We start from the raw sequence: 9317 nt of genomic DNA, 5'->3' as shown, positions 1-9317 counted from the left end.
TAATTCCTATCTGGAAAACAGTAATTTGAGTACGATATTGAAAAAGTTGGTTTTAAGAATTTCTTTATGCATGTGATGCAAAACAATTGCTAGTTTATCATGAGTGCTGACATAGATGCAATTAGTGCAGGAAAAATAGTAAAATTAGTATAGTTAGTGTCTCTAAAATATGAAAAAATAATAGTGTGAGCAGTGTAAATTCATTTGTAGTACTGAAATATGACATAGACTAAATATCAGAAAATGTAAGAAATATTTTGGTATGTGTGGATGAAACACTGAACGTGGTTGTAAAATTAGAAATGAAAATTATCAACACACTTAAAGGTAATCGGGATTTAAAACTAAATATGATGTTAGAAACTTTCAAGACCATAAAACTATATGAGAAAGAAATACATTTAGATATAAATGGTATTAAACTGTAAAGTTGTGAATGGAAATTTCTGAGTAAAACCTGTAGATGATCTATTATGATCGAGGAATAAAACAAGTATTATAAAAATTGTAAGGAAATATTTGAATATGGAGTAAATGAAAACAATCCATATCGTTAAAATGAATAAAAAGGGATAAAATGTTGGAATTACGAGTGATGAGACAGAAATAAAAACATTATAATAAATAAGTTAAACTAGAATTAAGAAATATAAACACAGAAGGGAAATCGTGAACGTAAAAAAAGCAATTAACAGTTATAGACTTAAGTTTTTAAAAAAATATTCGGTAATATAAGGAAAATATTGTTGAACATGTGAAAGAAATTAGAAATTCTGTAGGAAATTTAGTAAAAGAACTAAGATCATGAAAAATAAACGTTTCTTTTTAAATACAATTTCATACCACTAAGTTAAAGTGTGTATAGAATACTAGAATGGTTTAAAAAAAGTAAATGAAGTTAAAATTCAGAATATATTGAACATTATAACGTTAAAAAAAGTGTGAAATTGCATCTAAAATTAAGTAATGTAACAAATAAACAGCACGTGCGGGAACGTTTGTGAAATATAACATATAAGTTAAAAATCAGGGTATGCTGAAATTTATGAAAGGTGGGGAAAAAAATAGTATGTGGAAATTAAATAAAATATTACAAATTAGAAACGTTAAGTATTAAAAAAATATGACAGTAAATGAATATGTTATTATGAACAGAAAACCTAAGAAATAAGTTAAAGTTTCATGGAAAACTAGAAAGGATAAAAGTATCAGAATAAAATTGAGTAACAAAAACAAATTATCTTGTAGTTTCATTTTCATGACATGATGAACTATCATTAAAGGAAAGTCTTTTTTATATTTGTTTCTTTTACATTGTTTTCAGAGTCGCGCATTGAATAATTTTAACACCAGACTTAAAAAATATATATCTAAAACATATAATTGACTTTTTCGTCAAGAGAGGGCAGCATCGCCATTTCATCAAAATTAAGATGCAGAAAATATTTCCTGTTGCCAATTTAAAAAAAAACTAACTTTGAATGAAAAGCAGGAGGTCTACAACTCAATCAGCAGTCTACCAACAACTCAACTCCACTCGTGACCACGCCTCCTAGTGTGATGACGTTGCCTTTGGCCCCGCCCTCTGTGATGTCATTGACCAAGCCCCCTGATCCACTGATCCACCTGTCGCAGAACCCCCATTATCATGCTACTTACAAAAGATACAAAGAGGTTTTGTAACAGTAAATTTATACATGCTTGATGGTAGAAAAAAATAAAACTACACTATGCCTATAAAAAACATAGATGTCTGGTGTTGCAAAAACTACTTATGGACCTATTTCAGTTTAGTTTAGCTTTAGGGTAAGATTGCTATCGGTGAGTCACTTAAACAAAACATTCCTAAAAATTGTCAAATTTTATAATTTTACAGTTTTGTACATGTAAATATAATATTATTTTTTGTACTGCACCTATCTTAAAATAGACGTTATAATTATGAAATGTTAAGTAACTATTAGAAGAAAATATGTGCTATCTGCCCAAAGAAGAAAACCGGTCGCCTTCTATTTGCCGGGGTGTTTCTATGAATGGGCCGGCACCTACTTTATTTTTTAATACAGTTATCACCTTAATACTAGTTCAATAAAATGTTTAAAACTATTTTGAGTATAATTCGTAAATAAAAAAGTCTGATTAGATGCAAACACGGATCACAGAAAATACATTGAAACATATTAATAGCAAAAAATAAAATTTACGATTTTTCACTCCTTACGGCATCTAGGACAGAAAACAGAACTATCATGTACTTAATCTATCTTTTGGTCAGATATATCTTTAAAACTGAAAACAGACATAAATTACGCATGAAATACTAAAAATCATAACGATAATTTCAACAAAATATTCATTTTACACACTAGTACAATCATTTTTACTTAAGTAAGTTAATAAAATAACTCAGAAATATTTCATAAATAGCAATTTCAGGCAAGCAGAGGATGAAATATATAATAATTAATGGTAGGTTTTGTGGACGGCATGTTCTAAATGCCGTCCACAAAAAACATAAATACAAGATAAGTGCCAGAAAATACTTTTTTTCTTTTTAAAAGTTATTAACAAATTTTTTATGAATGAATAGAATTATTTTAAATATACTTTTATGTGATTGTCAAGTTAAACCAATTGAAAAAAAAATAAAAAATGGAACGGAGGGAACATTTTAAAATACCTGTTAAAAATTTAATTTAAAAAACTAAAATTAAAAAAAAAATTAAAATTTTATTTTTTTATAAATAATATGGCGATGCTATTAACCACATGTTTGCAAAATTTATTTATTCTATATTAATAATTGAAGAAAAATTTTTAAAAAATGGTCTACTGTCCTCTTATATGGCTACTAAACTATATTGACTATATACAGTTTTAAATATTATGAGTGCAACTAAAGCCTATAAACATCTTACTGATACATATATTTCGTTCACATTGAAAAATTGCATGAGAAGTATAAAACCTTGCATGTGCATTTAGCAACTAACAATCACGATGGCTATTTTTAATCTTCATAAAGTACACTTAACTATATAGTCACTTATTTACGTCTCTATTTACATTTCCATATTACTGAAAAGGAAGTTCCCGAAAAGCAAGAACAAACCGGCAACGCAACGAAATATCACAAACTGAAGTGTTATGCAGCAAATTTAAAATTTTTATAAACATAATAATTATTCTCTATATAAGTATGACTCACTTTCAAAATTAAATGCAAATCAAAGATATGAAATAGTTAAAAACAATAAATTGTGCTTAAATTGTCTTAGTAAGAAACATTTTATCTCAAAATGGAATTTTAAGTTCAGATGTGCTGAATGCCGTTCATAAACGGAAATATCCATTGATGAGAATATAAACCAGAATGCATATGGTTCTCATAAAAATTAATCAAGCTGTCTTTGGGCACGGGGAAAAAATATGTTATTAGTGACTACAATAGTATAGGTTTGTAATTCAGATGGAAAAGGAATTCCATTTCGGGAGCATTTCGCTAAAACTAGTAGCTAAAATAAAAAAAAAGTATAATTCAAATTCCATAACACGTTTTGTTACTAGTCATTTTTTAAACTGAATCTTTATAAAAATATAAACAAAGCCCCAATTTTTCATGGACCATCGTTTAGCATCCGCGGGTGTAGTGCGGTGAGGAAAAGAGTGAAAACGCTGATTAAAACAAGGACGAAGCTGCGCTGAGAAGAGATGATTCATTTCAAAGTTTTTAGTACTCCTAAACATTTGTTATTTATCAGAAGCTAAACGAATAGAAGAAATACTCTGATCAGGAGCAGGCCCCGACAGAGGGGTATTGTGTATTTGAGCTAGTTTTAAGAGATTGGTAATGATGAAAATAGAATGCAGTAAGCTAAGAAGAGAATTTCATGCAAACAAAAGCAAAAAACATGCAAGCTACGCTTCCAAATTATTCTTTAATTACAAAAAGATAGGTGCAGCAACGTTTTCAGCTTTCTTCTGACGACCACCCCGAAATTCTTGGAAAGAGGTTATTTCCTAATGATCACTTGGAGATCTCGAGGAGCAGTCACGTACCATTATCAAGTCTTTGTTTTCTTTACACTTGTTTCTGTTCCTTACGTCCATTTATAAGTGTTTTGTTATGCATTTTCACAAATCACCCGGTTTGAGTCCCAAATCGGAATCGAAAAATTCTGACCGAGATTTCCCAGGTCTGCCATCATTATAGCCGCTTTCAATCAAGGTATCTCACCAATCGAGAGAGGCTTTGAAATATTTCGGACAAATGAGAAATCAGGAAGTCATCCTGACACGCCCAGGACAACTTGAACAAAAATATTGAACGCAGTTCCAGAAAATGAGTTAGTTAATGAATTGGTTGCGTAGTGGAGAGAAAGAGAGACCTTCTCTAGTGTGCTTTCAGCTCTCTCTAGAGCAGTTTGGGTTTACTCTGCCAAGAGAATTCATATCTCTCTGCGGAGAGATCCAGTAACTGAGCCGCTATCTAACTTGAGAGCAACCTGCTCAGAAAGGCCAGCTCCGGCCCAAAGAGATAACAACAAAACTGTTTCCCGTACACTGGAACTTTCCCTTGCATCGAAACAGAAAAACTTCATAAAAACTATAGTGTCTAGGTAACGGAAATGAACTCTAACAGACTCAGTGCTTCATCTGTTTGTTTTATATTTCCCCCCTTCTTTTTATGATGAGAACAATATGTTATAAATTATTTGCATGAAGCCTAGAACTCGCTACAATGCGTGTAGAAGTGAGAAGAGAGAAACTTAAAAGGGCGGGCAGCAGATATAGTAACAGTTAAAATGAGAAACTAACTAATAGACTGTAGGTATATTAAGCAAGCAGGTACACCAAGTTACACATATGCACAAATTTACGCAAATAGAACAAATGCACAAAGGTACACATGTGCGTATATTTGTATATAATATTAAGAATATGCAAATTGTATCATAAAGTTGCCTCAAGTACATTTGAAAAATTAATACAGCTACTTGTCTAAGTAAGGAGCATGAACAAAACATATTTAAGTATGCTAGAGAAATAGTGCATATAAGTTGAATGTTGCAGCTAATAAGTACACGGAATCCATGATAATAAATACATAGTTGCAGAATACTGGCATCGAAATAATAAATCTGCGGTATGTGCTATTTATGTTTCCCAGTCACGCTTCGGCCAAACATTTTTTATGCAGTACATTTCCAATTATCCGAACTTCGACTGTCCGAATCGCTTTCAGATTTTAAGCAAAAAATTAAGACGGAAACTTACTGCGATTTGCAAAATAATGATTCTGTCTACGTGAGCTATTATTCTTTCCTCCGCGAAGCTAGCGAACATTATTGGGAAGATTAGTCACCGTCTGATAGTGCATGTCTATTATTGGCTACAGTATTGTCGTCCGTCGCCAGGTGGCAGGCCCGACCCACTTGTTGCTGTTCGTTTTGATTACTAGTCAGTCAGGGTGTCGTTGATCTGCTGCAGTATTGTGACGGTACTATTTCGCGTAGGTCCGTTGTTATGTTTGCGAGTGCGTTTCGTCATTCACAATGGCTTCTAAAAGAAAACGCGTTGTATTATCGCTAGCGGATAAACTAAAAATTATAGAGCAGTCAAATAAAGGAGTTACGCGTCAACAGGTGGCTGAGATGAACGGTTTTGGACAATCAACGATTCCAGATATTAAAAGGAGCAAATGATGGGTGATTCCTCAGACCCTGGGTTTCAAATTCTAAATGATGATGAATTTAATGAAAGTGTGAGAGAAGAAAGTGTTGAAGAAAAAGATGAATTTAATGTCGAAGTTGAAGCAGACACGGGACCATCATCTAGTGAAGCGTTTGTAGGCTTTGAAACTGTGTTGAAGTGGATGGATCGTCAGCGCGAGTGTGACCGCATGCAACTTCTCATTGTCAAGCCAATGCGCAATTTGGCAGCACGAAAACGGATGAAGACAGTCAAACAGCTTACTTTGACCGAGATGTTCAGCAACCAATGATTTTCAGCACTTGTAAGTACTGTACAGTACGCTTTATAACATGAACGTAAAATTGTACATTCATTTTAAATAATTAAAACCTCTTTTTCTTTCAAAATAGTTTTTTCCTCCCATTTTCAACATACGGTACATATAGTAGTTCCTTTCTTCGGGAAAAAAATTCAATTATCCGAATGTGGTCCGGTTCCAATTGATTCGGATAAGTGAAGTCCCACTTACTTTGAACACTCTCCTTACACCCCTAAAATATTTACAGCTGCTGTTGTCTTCAAAATTTGGCAAGAAGAATTTCAATTAAGTGAATTTGCACGTTTTTTAAATATTGCGTCTTATTAATATTAAGAAAGCAATACACATATGATTTTCGAAATCATAATTAAGTAGTGTAGATCTGATTACTTTAGCATTTAAAATTTGGAGAACAGCTTGATTGTTTAATCCGTGTTCTCATACTGAATATTTTTGTTGTCATTTTTGATTTAAGATATAGGTACTTTCGCCTTAGACGAAAACACAAAAATTTCTGGCACCTTGTATATGTTAGTTTCTATTTTTACTGTACGATAATGTGTCAAATCTACGATAATGTGTAAAAGATATGTCAAAGTTCTTAGTTGCTATTATTGCTTATCCAACGAAGACTTCATCTGTACTAAATATATGGCGCCACGCCTAATCAACTTCTTCACTACTGAAGACTTTGTACTTTTATTACAAGTGCACAGGATTTTTTCACTTTTATGGAATTTAACGAACTTTTACAGGTCCTTAGGGGATTGATAAACATGTAGTGGTAAAGGCCTTCAGGTCGAACACCGCTTAACGAATGATGATCTCCGTTGTCCTTTTTGAGTCACAGTTCAGTGAAGAAGCAAACCGCAATATTTGTTTCGCAGAACGAAACTGGAACTAACAAGTATATCGATATAGAACAAGACTGCGTAATTCTTATCGTAACTTCTTTAATAGATGTGTTAAACGGTTTCCGGTTGTTTGACTGTTTCTGAATTTAATTTGATTAAATAAAAAATTTTATAGTGCCTTAGGTGAATGCAAATTTCACTGTTAAATGCAAATAGTTAATCTTATAGCAGCGATGTAAGTTTTAGTTTTTTCATTTTATGAAATTAAATGCATGAGATTTAAATTGCATATTAATTTCGATCGTTTTCGTATTTAATACACATATACCTTTTTGCATTAGGAAATAAAACTTTAGATTTTATTTCCCACAAGTAAGGATAATATATATATGGTGTGTCTAGTTATAGTGTATGATGTATGGCTTTCCAGACTGTACCATATGACATTCAGTAAAATATCGAGATGTATAATTTATTGGTTATTTGCATGAATATTTGGTGTCGTTTCTGCAAATGTCGATCTTTAGGGCATTAAATAACTATCACATACCGAGGTTGGTTGTTATAAATTCGGCTGTGTATTACTATGTGTTCTTATATACATGTATATATTATATGTATATATCATAAAAAAGCACACGCACACACAATATATATATAAAGAAAAAATTAAAAATCATTTCAGTTTTGCGTATATATATATATATATAGAATAGTTTAAAATTAAGACTTAGTGTGAAATAGGTTATTAAAATGAGCACATTTGTATGAGCTTTTGCATGTTACATGCTGCACCTTGAATTCAGTTTTTGAGTTAAACTGTACAAAAAGAAATCTACTGACCTGAAATTTAGAGCTTTAGATTCTTGATCTTTAACGAAAGCAACCTAGTGACAGATTTTCTCGAAATATTTAGAGCATTTCTCTAAAATTAGAAAGAACACTGAGCATTTGTTTGGAAATATAAGATATTGTATTTTGTAAAAGGTTACCGGCAGTTTCTCAGATGTTCTGCAAGAAATGGCCGCTGTATGTAAACAGTTTGGTACTTTTTGTTATCAGAAGTGGATTCAGAAATATATGTTGTATGTATTAACATGCAGTGTATGTACGTGTGCATATATGCTTTTGTGTGTATACCTTTACAACATGCATACATACATTAATTTCTGAATCCAGTCCCAGTAACAGAAAAGTACCAATAATTTTTTTCATTTTCAGAGATTAATTCATAATTTATTACTTGTTCATTACTATATCATTACATATATACATTATATAATAAATTAGCCAAATATGGTTATCATTAATTTTTTATTATGTAGTGTTATAAAGGTTACTACATTTTCATATGGTAGTGTATGTTATTCAGTTGCGAAAAACTCCTATTGATCAATGTGTTAATAACTAAATTGGTATTCTTCTGTTATTGGGACCAGAATAAGAAATATATGAATATAAGCATGTGTGTATATATGTATGTGCATCGTACATATATTTATATATGCATGCATTAACACATACATACATACATGCATGCAAACATACATTTCTGAACCCAGTCCCAATAACAGAAGTGTACCTTTAAATTTTTCTTTGATTATATCGTATTCCTATTAATCCACAAATAATGTTTGTGCTGTGTCATAAGCTATAATATTTTGAGCTGTAGATTTCACTTAACATTTTATAATTCTAAAAGTATACATAAGAAAATTTTTATGGAAAGTTAAAATTATTTTTTCATAAGGAAATTTAAGAGTCATATATTCAATTTATTTTATGCCTTCCACCTCAGCAAAGTAATACCTAGTCATTTGCTAACATGTTTATCCTTATGCTATTTTTTTTTACACATTTCATGAATAAATAATTTCATGATTTCATTTGAACATTTGACTAGCCTATATTTGATGATGCCCTCGCCAAGTTGTTGTTTCATTTATGGGAACCTGAGTAAAGGGTGCCTATTGGATTATCGCCAAGTTGTTGTTTCATTTATGGTAACCTGAGTAGTTGAATGTTATGAAAACCCTATTATGACGTAAAAGATTTGTAAGGGCTTGTTTGTGTGTTGGTTAGGAAGTTGCTTATTTTGTAGTTTACACTATAAAACGGCTGAATGTACTAAGATTAATTTGACATTTGTATAGGATTTGGAATGAAGGGGGGAAAGCATTAATTTACTGGTGTGTAAATGAAGGTTTACTTAGTAGCAATTATAAGTGTCCTGTTTGTACAAAGGAAGTGCATATGGTCGAACGTAAAAATTGTTCAGATGGCTTTCTCACAAGATAGGTTCAAATGGTCACCATATAAAGCGTTCCATTAGAAAGGGAATATGGTTTGAGAAAAGTTTTTGGATGCCGTTTAGGAATTTCGTATGCCACAGACTGAGAACAGAGAAATTTCTTAATAAGGTAGCTGGCTATTTCCTTTGTGGAGTGCGT

General features: G+C 31.6%; 1 protein-coding gene across 2 annotated transcripts in view; it reads left to right on the top strand.

The window, feature by feature from the left end:
• The first annotated feature begins 6964 nt into the window (after positions 1–6964).
• Positions 6965–9317, top strand: part of LOC118185279 (protein O-mannosyl-transferase Tmtc3-like) — a 114090-nt gene continuing 111737 nt past the window's right edge. For both annotated transcript variants that reach the window (XM_035355124.2, XM_035355122.2), the window contains exon 1: positions 6965–7102. The gene's annotated coding sequence lies outside the window, so the exon portion shown is untranslated. The remainder of the gene's footprint in view (positions 7103–9317) is intronic.

Source organism: Stegodyphus dumicola, chromosome 10 (assembly GCF_044657685.1).
Source record: "Stegodyphus dumicola isolate Sdum_Otavi_A_Nest chromosome 10, ASM4465768v1".
In the NCBI taxonomy this organism is placed as follows: domain Eukaryota; kingdom Metazoa; phylum Arthropoda; class Arachnida; order Araneae; family Eresidae; genus Stegodyphus; species Stegodyphus dumicola.
Note: the sequence above shows the minus strand (reverse complement) of the source record. Positions and strands in the feature narration are given on the sequence as shown.